We start from the raw sequence: 20576 nt of genomic DNA on the forward strand, positions 1-20576 counted from the left end.
TGAACAGGAACACATGCTTGTGGAGTTACTAGGAAAGCATAAAAGGGCAATTGGTTGGAGTATAGCCGATATTCAGGGGATCATCCCTGCAATCTACATGCTCAAGATCTTGTTAGAAGAAGGGAGTAAACCAGTGGTGCAGCCCCAGTGCAAATTGAACAAAAATTTGAGGAGGTGGTTCAAAAAAAGATACTCAAATTGCTGGATGCATGCATAATATAATTGCTGGATGCATGCATAATATTTTCCATCTGCATAAGCTGGGAAAACCATTCCTTTGCACTGGTTGGGTTATTCTTGATATATATGAGGGGCAACTCATGCTAGTGTTTCAAATGAAGAGACTAATAAAATACCCATGTGATGAGGCATCTGCCTATGCTTGTCTCAAACTAGATGTGGTGGGAGAGTTAGCTGAACAACACAAACTGTATAAGCTGGTAGGTGACTCACTTGAGAGATGCATTAGTCAATCAAGCATAATAGAGGATGAAGATCCTGAGATCAGGAAGGAAGTATAGGCGCTGGAAAATGAGAACCAGGTAGTAGATGAAGATGAATTCGAGAAAGTAAAGAGCAAGCTGAAGCTAGAATTGAAAGTACTCCCGACACATTTGAAATATGCTTTTTTGGAGACTAACAATTTTCCTGTGATTGTTGCTGCCGATTTGATAGGTGAACAGGAACACATGCTTATGGAGTTACTACGAAAGCATAAAAAGGCAATCAGTTGGAGTATAGCCGATATTCAGGGGATCATCCCTGCAATCTGCATGCTCAAGATCTTGTTAGAAGAAGGGAGTAAACCAGTGGTGCAGCCCCAGCGCAAATTGAACAAAAATCTTGAGGAGGTGGTTCAAAAAAAGATACTTAAATTGCTGGATACATGCATAATATTTTCCATCTCTGACAGTCAATGGATCAGCCCTGTACAGGTTGTGCCGAAAAAGGGGGCATGACAGTGGTAAAAAACGAGGACAACAAGTTAATTCCTACCAGAACAATTACTAGGTGGAGGATGTGCATTGACTACTGGAAATTGAATGACACAACAAGGAAGGATCACTTCCCTCTTCCTTTCATTGATCAGATGTTGGAGAGGGTGGCAGGGCATGGACGTTATGTTTTTTAGATGGATATTCAGTGTACAATCAAATACCCATTGCTCCTGAGGATGTTGAGAAAATCACCTTTACATGCCCGTCCAGAATCTTTGCATACCGGAGAATGCCTTTCGGACTATGCAATGCACTCGCTACTTTCTAGAGATGCATGATGTCAATATTTTCATATTTAAATGGTAAGTGTCTGGAGGTGTTCATGGATGAATTTACTCTATTTGGAGATGACTTTGAAGATTGCTTGAGGAACCTCGAACTTATTCTGAAATGATGTGAGGACACTCACCTAGTACTCAAATGGAAAAAGTTTCACTTCATGGTTAAGGAGGGGATAGTCCTAGGCCATAAAGTCATAGCTGAAGGTATTAAAGTTGATAGAGCTAAAGTAGACGTGATATCCAAGCTCCCGCCACCAACCTTAGTAAAGAGCATTAGAAGTTTTTTGGGGCATGCCGTTTTCTATAGAAGGTTCATTAAGAATTTTTCCAGCATTACCAAGCCTTTGACTACATTACTTGCCAAGGATGTAAAATTTGTATTTGATGTGGAGTGTCTCGGAGCATTCGAATTGATCAAGGAGAAGCTAGTGAGTGCCCCCAAAATGGTGACTCCTAATCGGAGTGAGCCTTTTGAGATAATATGTGATGCCAATGATGTGGCAGTAGGAGCAGTGCTGAGGCAGGGGAGAGATAAACTGTTCTAACCCATTTACTATGCAAGCCAGAACTTGAATGATGCTCAGGTGAACTATGCTACCACGGAAAAGGAGTTTTTTGCAGTAGTCTTTGCTTTCGACAAGTTCAAATTTTATTTGGTGGGAAGCAAGGTAATAGTGCATATTGATCACTCAGCACTAAAATATTTATTAATTAAGAGAGAGTACAAACCACATCTGATGCGGTGGGTATTGTTGCCTACAAGAATTTGATCTAGAAATCAAGGACAAGAAGGGCACGAAAAATCAAGTAGATGACCACTTGTCGCGATTGGAGAAACCACATGTTGAAGCAGTGGACATTCGGGAAAAGTTCCCATATGAGCAAATTTTTTCCATTGCAGCAGTCTCCGATAGACCACCATGGTTCGCCGACATAGCCAACTTCTTGGCTAGTGGGTGGCTACCATACGACTTAACCTCGGATCGGAAAAAGAAGTTGCAAGGTGAGGTAAGATGTTATTTTTGGAATGACCCCTTCTTGTTTAAACTGTGTGCAGATGGTGTGATTCGAAGATGTGTGCCTGAATTCGAAATGGCAAGTATTCTGTCTCATTGCCATGATGGAGCAGCTGGAGGACACTATGGGGGGAATCGCACTACAACAAAGGTAATAAAATCCGGTTTCTTTTGGCCTACCTTGTACAAAGACACGAGAGCGTATGTAGCTGCATGTGACAAGTGTCAAAGGGCAGGTAATATTAGCAAGAGGGACAAAATGCCTCTCAACTCCATTCTGGTATGTGAAATTTTTGACATTTGGGGCATTGACTTCATGGGTCCGTTCCCATCGTCACACTCTAATGAGTATATCCTAGTAGCTGTTGACTACATCTCTAAGTGGGTCGAAGCAATCCTTACTGGTACCAATGATGCTCGGGTGGTGTGTGAATTCTTAAGGAAAAATATCTTTACCTGCTTTGGGACACCTAAAGTGATTATCAGTGACAATGGGCCACACTTTGTGAACAAGCAGTTTGTTGCACTGCTGTCCAAGTATGGGGTCACACATAAAATGGGAACCCCGTACCATGCCCAGACTAGTGGGCAAGTCGAAGTGGCTAACCGTGAACTTAAACAAATTCTTGAAAAGATGGTTAGTGCTTCTCGTAAGGATTGGTCGGTAAAGTTGGAAGAAGCTCTATGGGCATATAGAACTGCGTTTAAAACAACCATAGGAACTTCACCATTCAAACTAGTGTATGGAAAATCTTGTCACCTACCTGTTGAGATAGAACATAAAGCTTATTGGGCATTGAAGATGCTTAATCTTGATCTTAGTCTTGCAGGTGAACACAGGTTGGCGCAGATGAATGCATTGGAGGAGTTTAGACTGGACGCAAACGAAAATAAAAGGTGGCATAATCGTTTGATTAAGCCAAAAGAGTTTCATAAAGGGGACAAAGTCTTACTGTACAATAGTAGACTCAGGTTGTTCCCCAAAAAATTTAAGTCTAGATGGATAGGGCCGTATGTGGTGAAACATGTATCACCATATGGGGCAATTTAGATCTAGAACCAGGACGGAACGAAAAGTTTCAAAGTGAATGGGCACAGACTAAAATCGTATCTTGCTGGAGGATTTGCTCTGCAATCCTCGAGCATCAAAATAAGTTGAGGATGCTTGGTTGAGTCAAGATGACGACTATAACTCAAAACTACTCTTAACTCTTCTATTAGTTAGATTTTTCACTTTTATTTATAGTGTAGAATTGATAGATATTAGTGTATAATATGATGGGGTAGGTGCAGGAAGGTACATGTCGCGGAAGGAAGGAATTAAGGTGTCTAAAAAACCCCTTTTGAGGGTATTCGTGCGTGACCGCGCACCTGGGGGGTCACTTCGCACACCAGGTCACGTAGTAGACAATGTTATACGAAGCGATACGTGCGCGGACGTACACCTGATGGGCTAGCCACGCACCTGGTCGCGCATTTTCACCAGTGTACTGCCTCAAGTGTGCCACCACATACGCAATCGCGCGCCTAACGCTCATCAGGTAAGTTTTTCCCTTTTAATTTCAGACTTTCCCCTCTCAAAACCCCTAATTCTAAAATTCCCTCTTTCTCTCCCCTACACTAAACAATCCTAATTCGACCCTTTCTCTCATTCTCTCTCCGTAAGACAAACAATGCCACACCACCCCTCTACTCTTCTCCCTTCGCCCAACCTCACGTGTCCTCTCTCCCAAGTCCCTTCAGGTAAGTGAGATGCTTTCTCTCTTTTCTTAGTTATTGTATTTGATTTTGCTTGCGTTGTAGCAAATTTTTGTTTTTGTTTTCTCTCCTTTTATGCTCCTTGTCTTGTAGGGTGGGAAGTCGAGTTTCATATTGGTGTATCCTTAGTCTAATTAGGGTTCAAATTGAGTTGCGGGGGTTAGGAAGAACTGTCCTTGTTATGTGTTTGTGAAATTTCCTCAATGAGATTGTGTATAATATTGTGACCAAGTGTAAGGTGAAGTCTGAGTAGCCTCTCTTGGTTCGCCATGTGTTTCATTAGCTAATAGTTGGCAGTTTGTTGCAGGTACTATGGCTCCAACCAAGAAACAAAAAACCACGGGTGCATCCACAAGTGGTTACGCGGGCACATCCCGATCCTAAGGCATCGAGTTAATGGATGCACCTATATCGCACAAGGCTTTTGTCAAAGTTTTCGCTACCCAACGAGCAAGGTATAGCGAAACTTCTAGGATCCCTACACTTCTTGGGAATTTTGTTATGTAGAATGGCACTGCAGTGGGCATTGAGTTTGACCACTTTCGTTTCTTCGAGATTCATTTTGCTTGAGAGTATTTCCTTCAGGAATTTTGCATTGGCTGGCATCTGTGTGAGCATCTCCGTGAATGGGATGTTCACATACAACTGTTTAAGTATCTCCAAGAGTTTCCCAAAGCATTTGTCTAATTTCTCCCGCTTTTAAGGAAAAGGTAACAATGGCATGTGCTTGCTTTCCTCAACTGCGTTGTTCAATTTTTGCTTATCAACATCCTTGTTGCTAACATTCTCCTTGGGCAAAGATTCACCGATTTTCTGTTCTTCAGCTATCTTGGTTTTTCTTTGTGCCGCGGTTCTTTTAAACTAGAGTTTTGATTGAACCAGGTGTAGTCAGTTTTATTTTTTTCTGTTAGGAGTAGGTACCCTTTGCTCTGATTTGAAAGGAAAGCAACATCTCTGGACTCTATTATGTTTTGAGAATAGTGAGTGCTCTAGTTGCGACGCTTATGCTCAGTTTTTGACTCTCGTAGAAGTACCTTAAATTGTATGTTCTTGACTTTGCTTAACTGCTTTGACTGGAGTGTCTTGATGAGTCTTATCCTGAGTGAGTATGTTCCATGTATGGGTGGGGTTTTGTATTATTCATTGCATTGCATTTGATGTCCAGAACTTGCCATGTGTGTTTGCAAAGCGAAATGTAGTTTAATTTAGTCTTGGAAGTGATATAGGCATTTCTTTGTTGAGCAAGATATATTCCTTATCCACCTAACTATTATGAATCTTAGTTAACCCCTTTGAGCTTGTAATCTTGTTTCTTTGGCAACCACATTACAAGCCTTACCCATTTGTTTGAATTGACCCTCTATTTGAACCTTTACCTCCTATGAGCACTTGATATTGTTGTGAACTTTGTAAAGTTGAAGGGTGGGGGTGATTGGTTTGGCTTTTGAGTGAAACTAATGAAATAAGGAGACAGATGCACTAGTTTAAAAAAGTAAGAGCCACTTGAATTGAGAAAAAAAAAGAAATGTTGTGCAAAATATTCTTTGATATTGGTGACTTTTGAGGTAATTGTGCTTAGAAAAATAGGGAGTTAACATAACCTGATGTGAAGGTGGAGTATGGTTTGGCATAAGTGTGGGGTTGAATGATTAAGTATATGTATTGAAAGTGCTTAGTGAGGTGTAATCACTCTTATATCCACATGTATCCTACCCGTCCCGCAGCCTACATTACAACCACAATAGTCCTACTTTATCCTTGACTGAATGAGCTCAATTAGTAGAGTAGTACACTACGGGCAAGCCTATGGTTCATCTTTTGTAGCATATGAATGTTGTTTCTGAGAGTGAGTGAATTCTGTCTATCTTGAGTTCCTAATTGTTCTTAATGTCTTTTATGTGTGGAATTACTCTATATGTTTGTGTGAGGGTACTAGATTCACAAAGGAAAGGTAATGCTTGACCTCTGTGTTAGAGTAAGTGAGCGGGTTATAGATAATGCTTTGTGCTTTTGAGTCAAATCTTGAGGTTAAGATGTTACAATATTGTGCTTGAATCTGTTTTAAAGAGTCTTGGTGTGATGAGTATTGAGAGTTGTTGAAAAAGGTTGTATTTTAAGTGTGAAGTGTAGATTGATTGCTCGAGGACGAGTAATGGTTTAAGTGTGGGGGTGTTGATGGTGGGCTATAATCGCGTATTTTGGCCATTAATTGCACTCTAATTCGCTGCACTTTACTAGTGTTTGAGCTTTAAATGGTATTATTTTGTACTGAGTGAGTGTTTTATGCTTTGTTGGAGCGATTCCGAGTTACGATGAGGTTTTGGAGCTAATTCGAGCTATTCTGGAGCTTAGAAGTCTGAGTAAATGCCCATGGATTAAGTTGGGATCGTAATCGAGGATCAACGGACAATAATGCACTTAATGAAGAGAAATAACAAATGGAGCAGGAAGCCACCCAGGTGTGCGAGCGCGCACGTCTGGTCCGGAAAATTTCCCAAGCCTATTTTTGTAATTTCGGAGGCGATTCTTCTTGACCTATATGAAGCCCAGCTCATCTAAAAAGAGCGTATCTTGGATTTTAAAAGGTACTTTTGGGAGAGAAGAAGGAAGAAAATAACGGAAATGCAAAAGACTTTATCCAATTCATTCAATATGGAAGTTTGTTTGAATTTGGGAATTGTAATGCCTTCTTGTTTTTCTAATACTCTTGTGATGACTACTTTTTCCATTATGGAGTAATCTTGCTTAGGGTTATTGACGGATGTTGTGATTTGACTATTGTTTTGGGTTTTACTCTATGTTAATTGCCCGGATTCATTGAAGGAGTTATTAATTGAACTGCAAGGCTTATTGTGGTTTTACTTTAATTGAAAGTGAAGTGTTGCTGCAATTTGCATTGTGCCATATCATTTAGGTTGATTTTACGCCTTTTCTAGGTAATCGAAAGAGCTTAGAGAGTTATCAATTAACCTAGTTTAGAAGAATAATCGAGAGGTGTTCTTCGAAGGATCATTCGTTCACGCTGTTTGTGCATATGTTCATAGGACTTGTTATTAGGTGGATTAAGGGAACTCTCATTCATTCATTCAGAAGAGTTTGAATCCCTAAGGTAGCATAATCATCTGTTGAAATCGAAGGAGTCAATAGAAGTTAAGAATGAACTTAACCCAGAGTTACCTAAAACAATAGTTGATCACATATCTTGTCGCAACCCTTACTTCTCACCCTGATTTTCAATCGTTGCTCCTTAATCATTAAAGTGCCATTAGTTTCTTATAATAGATAGTCTTAGTTTTATTTTTTGTCGATAATAACATCAATCAAAGGTTTATTATCCTGAATAGTAATGAGCTGGAGATTTATTAGAACATTATTTAAATCAATCCATGTGAAGACGATTTAATGCTATACTATCTTTGACTGGTGAGCCTAAGTGTTTTACACCGGTTTTGCCTCGTCATGAAAAGCTTCGCGCTCGCGCGCCAACTCAAAGGCTTCCCAAATTACTCTCCGTGAACGTGGAATCCCACACACGAATGCGATGCATAGGCTTCCCATACCTACGCGATAGTGAGCTACCTCACGCGATCTCGATGAACAATGCGCGTGAACCAGCCTTCTCCTTTTTCTTCTTTGCGGACGTGACTACGCCCACACGTTCGTGGTACGTTAATTGCTCAAGCTATGTGATCGTAGACCTTACCTTACAATCACATAGAACAATTTTCCATCAGTGGCCAACAACCCTTCGCGATCATGATATCACACTCGCGATCGCGTATAAGAAAACCAGTAGCAGAAATCAGCAGTTCCTCCAAGGTTCCAAATGCGCCGAACATGGTCCGAATCATACCCGAGGACCCCGGGACCTCAACCAAACATACCAACAAGTCCTAAAATATGATACGAACTTAGTCAAAGCTTCAAATCACATCAAACAATATCAAAAACATGAATCACACCCAATTCAAGCATATGAACTTATGAACTTCTAACTAATACATTCAATGCCGAAACCTATAAAATCAACTTCGATTGACCTCAAATTTTTCACACAAGTCATAAATGACACATCAGACCTATTTCAACTTCCGGAACAAAAATTCGAGCCTGGTAATAATAAAGTCAACTCTCTGTTAAACTTCTCAACTCTCCAAACTTCTAATTTTCCAACTTTCGCCATTTCGAGCCAAAATCACTTACGGACCTCCAAATCAATATTCGGACACACTCCTAAGTCCAAAATCACCATACTGAACTATCAGAACTCTCAAAACTCCATTCCGGAGTTGTTTAAACATAAGTCAACATCCGGTCAACTCTTTCAACCTAAACTTCAAACCTTGGGACTAAGTGTCCTATTCCTTTCCGAAACATCCCCGGCAAGTCACATAATATCAATTGGGCATAGAATAAACAACAAATGTGGGAATGAGGCCACAACACTCAAAATGACCATCCGGGTCATTACATCCTCCCCATCTTAAACAAATGTTCGTCCTCGAACGGATCTAGAATCATACTTGGAGTCTCATATAGGAGTGGATATTTGCTCTGCATCTCCCGCTCGTTCTCCCAAGTAGCCTCCTCAAATGGCTGACCTCTCTATTGCACCTTCACTGAAGCTATGTTCTTTGACCTCAACTTTCTAACCTAGCGGTCCAAAATGGCCATTGGCTCCACATCATAAGTCAAATCACCATCCAACTGAACCGTGCTGAAGTCCAAAATATGAGACGGATCGCCGACATACTTCCGAAGCATGGATACATAGAACACTAGATGAACACTGGATAGACTAGGCGGCAATGCAATCCTGTAAGCCACTTCCCCAATCTTCTCAAGCACCTCAAAAGGCCCAATATATCTAGGGATCAACTTGCCCTTTTTCCTGAACCTCATAACACCCTTCATAGGTAAAACTCTAAGTAGTACCTTCTTCCTCACCATGTAAGCAACATCACGAACCTTCCGATTGGCATAGCTCTTCTGCCTAGACTGCGTCGTGCGAAGCCGATCCTGAATCAATTTAACCTTGTCCAAAGCATCCTGGACTAAGTCAGTACCCAATAGCCTAGCCTCACCCGACTCAAACTAACCTATCGGATATCGACACCGTCTCTCTTACAAAGCCTCATACATAACCATCTAAATGCTCGATTGGTAGCTATTATTGTAGGCAAACTCTACAAGGGGCAGAAACTGATCCCAAGAATCCCCAAAATCTATGACATAAGCGTGTAGCATATCCTCTAATATCTGAATAGTGCGCTCGGACTGTCCGTCCGTCTGAGGATGGAATGTTGTACTCAACGCAACTTGTGTGCCTAACTCTTGATGCACTGCTCTCCAAAACTGTGATGTAAACTAGGTGCCCTGATTTGAAATGATAGACACCGGCACACCGTGAAGGCGAATAATCTCGCGGATGTAGATCTCTGCCAACCGCTCCGAAGAATAAGTAACCCCAACTAGAATGAAATGTGCTGACTTGGTCAACCAATCCACAATCACCCAAATAGAATCAAACTTTCTCGAAGTCCATAGGAGCCCAACTACAAATTCTCTGGTGATACGCTCCCATATCCACTTCGGAATATCAAGCCTCTGAAGCAATTCGCCTGGTATCTGATGCTCATACTTCACTTGTTGACAATTTAGACACCGAGCTACAAACCCCACTATGTCTTTCTACATCCTCATCCACCAATAGTGCTGCCTCAAGTCCTGATACATATTTGCGGCACCCGGATGAATGAAATACCGCAAACTGTGGGCCTCCTCAAGAATCAACTCACGTAACTCATCCACATTGGGCACACAAATCCGACCCTGCATTCGCAACACCCCATCATATCCAATAGTAACTTTCTTGGAATCACCGTGATGAACTGTGTCCTTAAGGACAAGCAAATAGGTATCATCACACTGGCCCTCTCTGATTCGATCATATAAGGAAGACCGAGAAACCACACAAGCTAGAATCCGACTGGGCTTCCATTGGTCGTGTGAGGCCGTTGGTGTTATTGATGATTATGGCCCCCTATGGCTTTGTATTATTGGGTTTTCAGCGTGAAAGGTTGGTAGTAGTACCATTACAGAGGTGACTTTGCCAAAATTTCTACAGATCTTTGGGAGTTTAGCATTTGAGGACGAATATTTCTAGGGGGAAGATTGTTACCCCCTGTGCGTCCCAAGGTGACGTATAATAAATATGAGACTTTTTAATCATGATTTAAGTGAGTTTAAAGTAATAATATGTCTATATATAATGTTTCGATATAAAATATAAAGTTTGGGAAAAATCGGATTTAAGTTGCGGAAAACCCGATGAAGGATTTGCCTTGTAACAAAATGTTTTGAGCAATATATTTCGTGTGTTCTATGAGGTATTTTTGGTACATATTATATACCAAATTGAATGTCTTGGAATTTAGTTTCCAACAATCTTAATTGTTTATTCATACGACGCCCGGATTAAAAGATACGAGCGTCCGAAGATGGGCTAATGTTAGGGTGCCAAGCTAGCACCTCTTTGACTTTTCAAAAGTTGATATATATAGGTATTAAGTCATATTTCTCTTTATTGTTCCATATAACACGAACATATAACACCCATAAACCTATCCTTAAGCTCTCTACAAGGGTTTCAAAAAAGATTAGCATCCCGGGTACGAAATGAAGAAGCGATAACATTAGAACTATCCCTACGACATAAGTCTCATTTTAATGCCTCTCTTTTTCTTTGTTGTTTGAGTTTTGAAAGGTAATTCATAGTTAAGAAAATGACTACTTTCTGTATTTAAGCTTTTAAATATCAAGGAATATTTATAAATTTATTTTCTAATAGTTAGGACTCACGGGACGGTGATCGGAAGCTGTGAGTTCGATTTATTCCACTTTAATTGACTTTTTTGTAGTTCACTCGAGTTGGCCTATTGTGCTGCTAATTTATGGAGTATGGAAGGATAAAAGGCATGGAGAAATGCCACATGTACTACATCAAAGTGGAAGGGCTAGTATAGAAGCTAGAAGTAGCTAGCCTATAGTAGTCAGCCTAACCAAAGTCTCACGACAACATAAAATTAGCCTTATGAATTGAATCTTATGTAGGGGCTTAGCCCGCCCGCCTACTAATCAAAGAGGAGGACTCATTTTTTCCTCCTACCTTCAGTCCAGTTTAAACCCGTATGAGAAATTATGACTTGGGTATCTTCCGAAGATAGGTTAACAATTTTTGGCTTATCTGAAACAAGATATTCATCTCTTAGGTGGAGTTATGCTGAAGGCACTCGCCATCCTGCTCGAACCTTTGCTGCCTGAAGTTATAACCAACCTATGACCGAATAAAAATGAGTTCGTCACTCTTTTTCACATACACCAGGAGAAAAGGTTACAATAGCAAGCCCCTCCCCGGCCGGAGAGCCTCCAGGACAAGGAGGTGGCTGTTGGGTGGGCGTCGGGAATAGCTCTTCTAGCATCAACATGGATTGACTAGAGACTGAGAGTAGTCGTCATCTTTTTCTATAGTAGTCATCCAGCAAGAAAGGGAAAGACCACTTGGCACACTTATGAGTGAGTTCGTAGGTGCCTTTAAGTCGAGTGTAGTGAAGGGATTCTCCTAAGAGAAGCTTTAGCCCTTGAACCTGAAATGACTTTTATGAGCTGTCTCAGTAGTGACCGACTTTATTTTATTAGCTGTATGATTAGTGGCTTAGCTGTTAGCTGTCTAAAAGCTATGGTAAATAAAATCCCTTTTGAAAATAAACCACGTATATCACGAGACAGTAGATTCAAAAATTCGAGTTCTCTCTGGTCCTTTACTAATACATTCCCGCCTTATTGGTCAAGTTCACTTCATTTCTCATAGCAAAAACAACAGCTCCTACATAAATACAATAGAATTGAAATGTTGTCACTAGAACAAACCACACAAATAATATCGTTCTAGCCACCTAAAGGAAGTATTCAAAGATAAGATAACGCTATGCATACACAGGCTAACTTCAGGTATGAAGTTAGTTCTCAAGCGACTCCTTCGGATGTTCGACCCCATCAAGAGTGGTGAGCAGCATAAAACATGTTTCAATCAAATAGCATAGTATCAGGGTAGGAGGCTTTCCTTTGTTATAGAAATCCACAGACAACATTCCAGAACTTCCAAACCAAAGAAATGCAAGATGATAAGGAGCTTTTTACATTACGCTTCAATAGAATGACTTAAGATCCTTCCCCTAGCTGGCAGGCTGTCTTAAATAAAAGGAATGCACATAAAGACAAGACAACTTAAGCTTCACTGAAAGAAGAAAAATGTTTTTCTTCAACCACGGTAGGAATCGTTAGAGTATTGTATTGCCCTCAAATAGGACTATAAGCGGTCACTCCTATCAATGAATACCATTCATGGTTGTCTATGTTAGTAACATAGCCATAACGACTTTGTTTTACTGCTTGAGGTGCCTACCCTTTATAATAAAAAATTTCGGCTCAGCCCGGGAAAGTGCTGGCAATAACAAAAAGGAAGGGGTCCATGTAGCTGTTGTTTCCTCCCCCTTCTTAGTCAATGGGGCACATCAGGTTCGAAGTAAACAAATCAAGGTTTCTATATACTTCTGTTATGGAGGGTGCGGGCAGGGGGACGGCGGGGAGGCCGGCTCCACCGGTTGGTTGCTGAAGATGACCTCTCACCTTGGTCTCCAAATAAGCTCCTCAGCCTAGGAAAGAAAAATCCCATTTACCTAATACGTACTACTGTGCAACAGATGATTTAGCTGCCGTTATTCCTCTACCAGCTTCTTCTTGGCATAAAGCCAGCCCTTATACCTTGCATCAACAGGCAATCCCGCATAAAAGAAAGGCTACTGACTTGGCTGATTCAACAAGGAAAAAAAGTATCCATTCAAACTGCTCTCATTCCTATGTTGACACTAAGAGAAACAAACCCTGGAGCCTTCCTGTCTATCCATTCATTTTTTGTCACGCCCCGACCTGGAAGCGAGACCGGCACCCGGTGCCTCACCTAACCTAGCATACCAAATTGCGACTAAGGGACTCTGAACATATAATGTCATACTTTGTCCATGGGGCCACCTTGCAAGCTAATTTGCAAAGCAAAATATAAAACTGAATGGAAACTAGCGCTAACTAAACATGAATATAAAGCTAGGCTGAAAAGGCCGTCATAGCTACTACAGTTGACAAACCACCAAATTATACATACCAGGCCTACAAACCCAACATACTGCACTAACCAACAGGATATGCCTACAAGCCTCTACTGATAGATGTACTGTGATCGGAACAGGGCCCCGACCTACCCATAACATATATACAGATATACATAAGATGTACACAAAACTCTAGACCTGGCAACTCCGAAAGACGTGGAGCTTACCGATCAGGCGGAACTCGGGAAACACCTACTGAGGAGGTCTACCCGTCTGTCTGTCTGAACCTGCACGCATGAAATGCAGCGCCCCCAAAAAAGGGACGTCAGTACGAAATAATGTACCGAGTATGTAAGGCAATAAAATAACTGAAATCTGAAACTGAACTGATAATATGATAACTGAAATTAACTGGGAGTCAAAGATGATCTGGAGATATACTTACCTGCTGATACTGACTCAACTCCTTCAATATAGTAAGTAAAATAATTGTACGGCCTTATAAGGCTCGGTATATATATAACTGCTCTGCCATAGTAGGCTCGCTCATAGGCGCTCGGCCATACTAGGCTATGTATCTCGACCATGCTGGGCTCGCTCATAGGCGCTCGGCCACAGTAGGCTCGGTATATAACTTTCCATCTGATCAGAGGTTGCCCAATAGGGGCCTGCCCATCGATTATAGCTCGATGGTAATGAAAATACTGTAATACTGTATATATAGGCTTGCTGCTCTCTTGACTGGAAGAAGACAATACTAAAATTGAATATAGAGTCTCGATAAGGAATAATATTGTAACTTATGAGACTAGAATAGTGTGAATAAATTCATGAATATGAACTTCTCTTTTTGTCTCATTACTAACACATGTAGCTACGAGATCATGCCAAAATAAAGGAAGGCTTAGTCTTAACATACCTTATCACAATCTTTCCAATCACCAAGTTGAACTCACCTCTTCGCACCTTAATCTACAAGAATGATAATAATACTATCGTTAAGTTACGAAAGGTACAACTATCGCACAACGAACGACAAACCTATTTTATATTAAAACGGGCAGCATCTCCCCTATAATATGCCCTTCCTCCAACTTCAAGATAACACCAAAAATACAAGAACAGAACAATAACAACATATATACATCATTTTCCAGCCATATATACACCATCAAATACTACAAAACAGCCCAACACACCCCAATCTCTTCGTACAAAAAACGATCACCGTAGTAGTGTCAAACGACCCGAAAATGTTATGACGAATGACCAGCCAACCACCCTACATTTATATGGTGTTTATAAACCCCCTTCCTCCTCCAAAACTCCACAAAATAGTAGTAAAACACGCAGCCCAACAGCAACACAAAACAGTCCACAAAACAGTCCGCTACAAGTGAATAACTCGAACTCACGGCTTCCGATCACCGTCCCGTGAGTTCTTACAAGTATAGAATGACTTACCATGAATTTACAGCAGAAAAAATGGATGAAAGAGAGCAGTAAACTCACCTTATTTGTTGGATAACTCAGCTCCTATCTTGGTTCTTCAAACTCTAAGTTTTACCTCCAATTAGAACTTGAAAGGGAGAGAAAATCAATTAGGGTTTGTGGAAAATTTTTGAGAGGATTCTTTGCAGAGCTTATGTCTGGTTATTATGCTATATTTTAAGTCTAATATATGAAGAAAATGGGGCTTTAAAAGGCCTCTTTGGACGACCCGAAATGGCCCATTTTTGGGCTTTCATTTAAGCAAGTAGGTGACACACCTACTTGTCACCTAGCAGCTTACGCAGTATCGCAAAAATTCCCATATCTCTCTACTCCAATGTCGTATTGACAAACGGTTTAATGCGTTGGAAAATAGACTCATAGATATTTAATTTGATGGGTGGAACACCCCATAACTCTAAGTATATTGGTAGAAAATTGCAGTTACATTTGACCCAAAGTTTCAGTAAAACTTATGAATGTAACTTGTGATGACTTTCATCGACTTTTGTTCCACAACTCGCTTGACTTCAAAACATAACACACGGATGTTATACGACTAATATAAATCATAACATAATCTCCTTATCATGTTAATCACCCTAGTCTCACCCCAAAGGTATATGTTATAACATTCCCAACTTGTCGACTTTCGACGAAACATTATTTTATTTAATTGCTTTAGCTTCTGAACTGTCTAACCCTCTTTGTACTTGTTGTTCATGATCTTCAATATTTGTAACCTCAGAGGTAACATGATTAACTTACTTTATATAATTTTAAATATTATCTCATTTTTGGTCCTACATTAGTTTGCTTACGACGCATTTTTACGTACGAAAATATAGGGTGTAACATCACCCCCCCCTTGGGAACATTCGTCCTCGAATGTTTACTCTTAGAGACTTTGGAAAATTTTGCCAAAGTATCCTTCGTACACTAGGTTAAAACCAACCTGCACGCAACCAGAAAATATACTATACATGCCACACATGGCCAATCTTTATAAATAGCAGCAATTTGCCTCACCGACCGTAAATCATATATATTGAAAGTGAAAAATAAAAGCTTACCTGATGACCTGCTAGCCTACATAGAGCTATGTTGTAGCGTCTCATCTCGAACTATATCTTCAGTTTGAAATAGGTGGGGGTATTTAGACTTCATTTCTCCCTCCGATTCCCACGTCATCTCTTCTACATTCTTGCTCCTCCATAAAACCTTCACGGAAGCTACCTCCTAATTTCGTAGCTTGCGGATTTGTCGGTCTAGGATGGCTACTGGAATTTCCTCGTATGACAAATCCTCTGTAATCTGTACATCATCCGTGGGCACCACTCGGGTAGGATCGCCAATGCACTTCCGTAGCATAGATACGTGAAAAATTGGATGGACAGACTCCAATTCTGAGGGCAACTCTAACTCATAAGCTACTTGGCCCACTCTCCGAATGATCCTATAAGGCCCAATATACCGTGGGCTAAGCTTGCCTTTCTTGCCAAACCTCATCACGCCCTTCATAGGTGATACCTTTAAGAATACCCAATCATTAATCCTGAACTCTAAGTCTCGTCGCCGCACATCAGAATATGACTTCTGATGACTCTGAGCTGTCAACAGTGGCTCCCGGATAAGCTTTACTTTCTCTATGGCCTGCTGAACCAGGTCTGGCCCATGTAACCCAGATTCTCCAACATCAAACCACCCTATAGGAGATCTGCACTTACGCCCATACAAAGCCTCGTACGGAGCCATCTGGATACTGGAGTGGTAACTGTTATTATATGCAAACTCGATAAGAGGTAGATGTTCATCCCAACTTCTTTTAAAATCCAACACACATACTCGTAACATATCCTCGAGCGTCTGAATTGTGCGCTCGGCTTGTCCATCAGTCTGTGGATGAAAAGCTGTGCTGAGATTCACCTGAGTCCCTAGACCTCTCTGAAATGACCTCCAAAAATGTGCTGTAAACTGAGCCCCACGGTCAGATATAATAGAAACCGGTACTCCGTGTAGCCGCACTATCTCCTTAATATATAACTTTGCATAATCTTCTACTGTATATGTAGATCTGACCGGTAGGAAGTGAGCTGATTTCGTGAGCCTATCGACTATCACCCATATAGAATCGAACTTACGATTAGAATGAGGTAAACCCGTGATAAAGTCCATGTTTATCGCCTCCCATTTCCATGTCGGGATCTCTATAGTCTGCATTAGCCCTCCGGGCTTCTGGTGCTCTACCTTCACTTGCTGGCAACTAGTACATTGGGCGACAAACTCAGCAATGTTCTTCTTCATATCATTCCACCAGTACATATCCTTAATGTCATGATACATCTTCGTCGATCCAGGATGGATGGAATACCATGAATAATGTGCCTCTGACATAATCTTGTCTCGTAGCCCTGCTACATCTGGAACACACAAACGACCCTTGTATCTGAGAACCCCATCTCCCTTGAGCTCTAACAATGGCTTCCTCTGCTGCGGAACTCACTCTCTCAACTCGACCAACTCTGGGTCCTCGTACTGCCTTTCCTTGACTTCAGCTATGAGGGATGATTTTGCAGTGTTTTGAAGTACAACTCCACCATCCTCAGAATCTACTAACCGAACCCCCAATGAAGCCAATTGATGAATCTCTCTAGCTAATTGTCTTTTCTCGGGCTCTACATGTGCTAAGCTACCCATAGATAGGCGACTTAAAGCATCTGCTACAACATTAGCTTTCCCTGGATGGTAGAGAATGTTAACATCGTAATCTTTCAATAACTCAAGCCATCACCTCTTTCGCAAATTCAACTCTTTCTGCTTGAAAATATATTGTAGGCTTTTATGATTAGTAAATACATCAACATGAACACCATATAAATAATGCCGCCATATCTTAAGTGCATGGACAGCCGCAGCTAACTCGAGGTCGTGGGTCGGATAATTCCTCTCGTGCTTCCTCAACTGCCTTGAAGCATATGCAATTACCTTCCCATGTTGCATCAGGACACATCCTAACCCTACACTTGATGCATCACAATACACGGCATAACCTTCTAGATCCTCTGGAAGTGTTAGAACTGGAGCTGAGGTCAACCTGTTCTTAAGCTCTTGGAAACTCCGTTCGCAAGCCTCTGTCCATTGAAACTTAGTTTCTTTCTGTGTCAACCTCGTCAATGGTGCCGAAAGGGAAGAAAAACCCTCTACGAACCTCCTATAGTATCCTGCTAAGCCTAGAAAGCTACGAACCTCTGTCGGAGTGGTAGGTCTAGGCCAAGATTTCACGGCCTCAATCTTCTGAGTGTCCACCTTTATACCTTCATCTGATACAATATGCCCCAAGAATGCTACAGACTTCAACCAGAACTCACATTTAGAAAACTTAGCATACAACTTACGATCACGGAGGGTTTGGAGTACCGCTCGCAGGTGGTCCGCATGCTCATCCTCTGAATAGGAATAAACCAGAATATCATCAATAAATACTATCACAAACAGATCTAAAAATGGCCGGAATAGGCTATTCATCAAGTCCATAAATATGGCAGGTGCATTAGTCAACCCGAAGGACATGACAAGGAACTCATAGTGGCCATATCGGGTCCTGAAGGCTGTCTTCGGAATATCTTTTTCCCGAACTCTGACCTGGTGGTACCCCGACCTCAAATCTATCTTTGAAAAGCATCTAGCCCCTGCAACTGATCAAACAAGTCATCGATCCTTGGAAGTGGATACTTATTCTTAATAGTTACCTTGTTCAGCTGCCTATAATCGATACACATCCTCAGCGAGCCGTCTTTCTTTCGCACAAATAGTACCGGTGCACCCCAAGGTAAGGTACTGGGCCTAATGTAACCTTTCACCAGCAAATCTTTTAACTGCTCCTTCAACTCCTTCAATTCGCCAGGTGCCATTCTATACGGAGGGACGGATATTGGTTGAGTTCCTGGAAGCAAATCAATGCTAAAATCAATCTCTCGCTCTGGAGGAATACCTGGAAGCTCATCTGGAAACACATCTGCATACTCTTTGACTACGGGAATAGACTGAAGTATAGGTATCTCAGCATCTGCATTTCTAACTTGCACAATATGATAAATGCACCCTTTTGCGATCATTTTCCTCGCCTTCAGATAGGAAATAAACCTACCTCTGGGTGTTGCTGTATTACCTACCCATTCAAGGACTGGCTCACCCGAAAAATGAAATTTGACTGCCTTTGCTCGGCAATCAACTGTGGCATAGCAAGCTGCCAACCAGTCCATGCCCATGATAGCATCAAAATCCATCATCTCTAGCTCAACTAGGTCCGCTGAGGTCTGACGACTACAAATAACCTCGGTAAATCCGTCTAGCAATAATCGATTCTCCGACCGGTGTAGATACCGCAAAAGGATCACTTAGTATTTCAGGCACTATACCAAACTTCCTCGCGACAAATGGGGTAATATACGATAAAGTAGATCCTGGGTCTATCAAAGCATAAGCATCGTGAGAGAAAATGGTTAATATACCTGTCACAACATCTGGTGAAGACTCCTGGTCCTGTCGACCCGCTAAAGCATAGATACGGTTCTGATTACCACTTGAACTGGAACCTCTACCTCTGCCCCGACCTCTACCAGCTGAAGACTGAGACTCGCGCCCTGAAGGATGCACGGACATAGATGATCCTGTTGCTGAACTCGCTGGTTGTGCCATTCCCCCCGAATCTCTATTTGGGCAATCTCGCATCATATGCCCTGGACGCCCACATGTATAACAAGCATCAGAACCTGCTCGGCATTGGCCCAAGTGTCCTCTACCACAGATGTCACACCGTGGAGGAAATGACCATGTCTGCGCAGATCCTCGCTGTCGCTGCAAACCCGACGCCCGTGAGCTCTCACCTGGTCCTGACTGATTATAGCGGTCATACCTGTAACCCTGTAATTGAGGTGGCGGAGGCCTAGGTGGCCATCCGAAGTACTGGGTCCTATAACTACCCTGAGATTGCTCTTGAGACCTGGGAAATCTCATCCTCTTACGTTGCCCTTGCTCAGCCCTCTTTGTACCCTGCTGCCGACGCCTACCCCTTTCTATATTCTGGGCGAATGCCTGAATCCGGGAGATATCCATACTATCCTGCAATGCAGCGGTGGCACATGCCTCGGTTAACTCTGGGGCTAACCCTACTATAAACCTGTGAATCCTGTCCCGCATAGTAGCAACAATGGATGGTGCATATCTGGCCAATGAGTCAAAACAGAGACTATACTCTCGAACACTCATATTACCCTGCTTGACGGCTAGAAACTGATCGACTCGAGCCTGTCGGATCTCCCGCGGTAAGTACTGGTCAAGGAAGGCATCTGAAAAATTCTCCCAAATAGCTGGAGGTGCATCACGTCCCCTGGACCTCTCCCATCCCTCGTACCGAAGGATGGCTATATCTCGCAGTCGAAAAGCTGCTAGCTCAAGTGCCTCTTTCTCCGTGGCATGCATAACACGAAAGATCCTGTGAAGCTGATCTATGAAATCCTGTGGGTCCTCCCTCTGATCTGTCCCCGTGAACTCTGGGGGACTCAAAGCAATAAACTCTCGGACCCTTGAACTCCCAGATCCCTCAGAAGTTCCTGCACTAGCTGATGCCCTAGCCTGTTGCTGGGTAGCTACCAACTGTGTCAACAAATGCACCGCACTTCTCAAGTCCTGATCTAATGGAAGTGGAGGGGGAACTGGATGTGCGGTTTCCCTAGGAATCTCCGTAGTTGGTGGAGGAGCCGGTAATGGCTGAGTAGGGGTCTCCCATTGAGCTTCAGACTGGGCCCTATCTACTGGGGGTACCCTGTTGGTCCCCTCACCTACTGCTGTATCTCTCCTCTGGCT

Source organism: Nicotiana tomentosiformis, chromosome 9, assembly GCF_000390325.3.
Source record: "Nicotiana tomentosiformis chromosome 9, ASM39032v3, whole genome shotgun sequence".
NCBI classification, from domain to species: domain Eukaryota; kingdom Viridiplantae; phylum Streptophyta; class Magnoliopsida; order Solanales; family Solanaceae; genus Nicotiana; species Nicotiana tomentosiformis.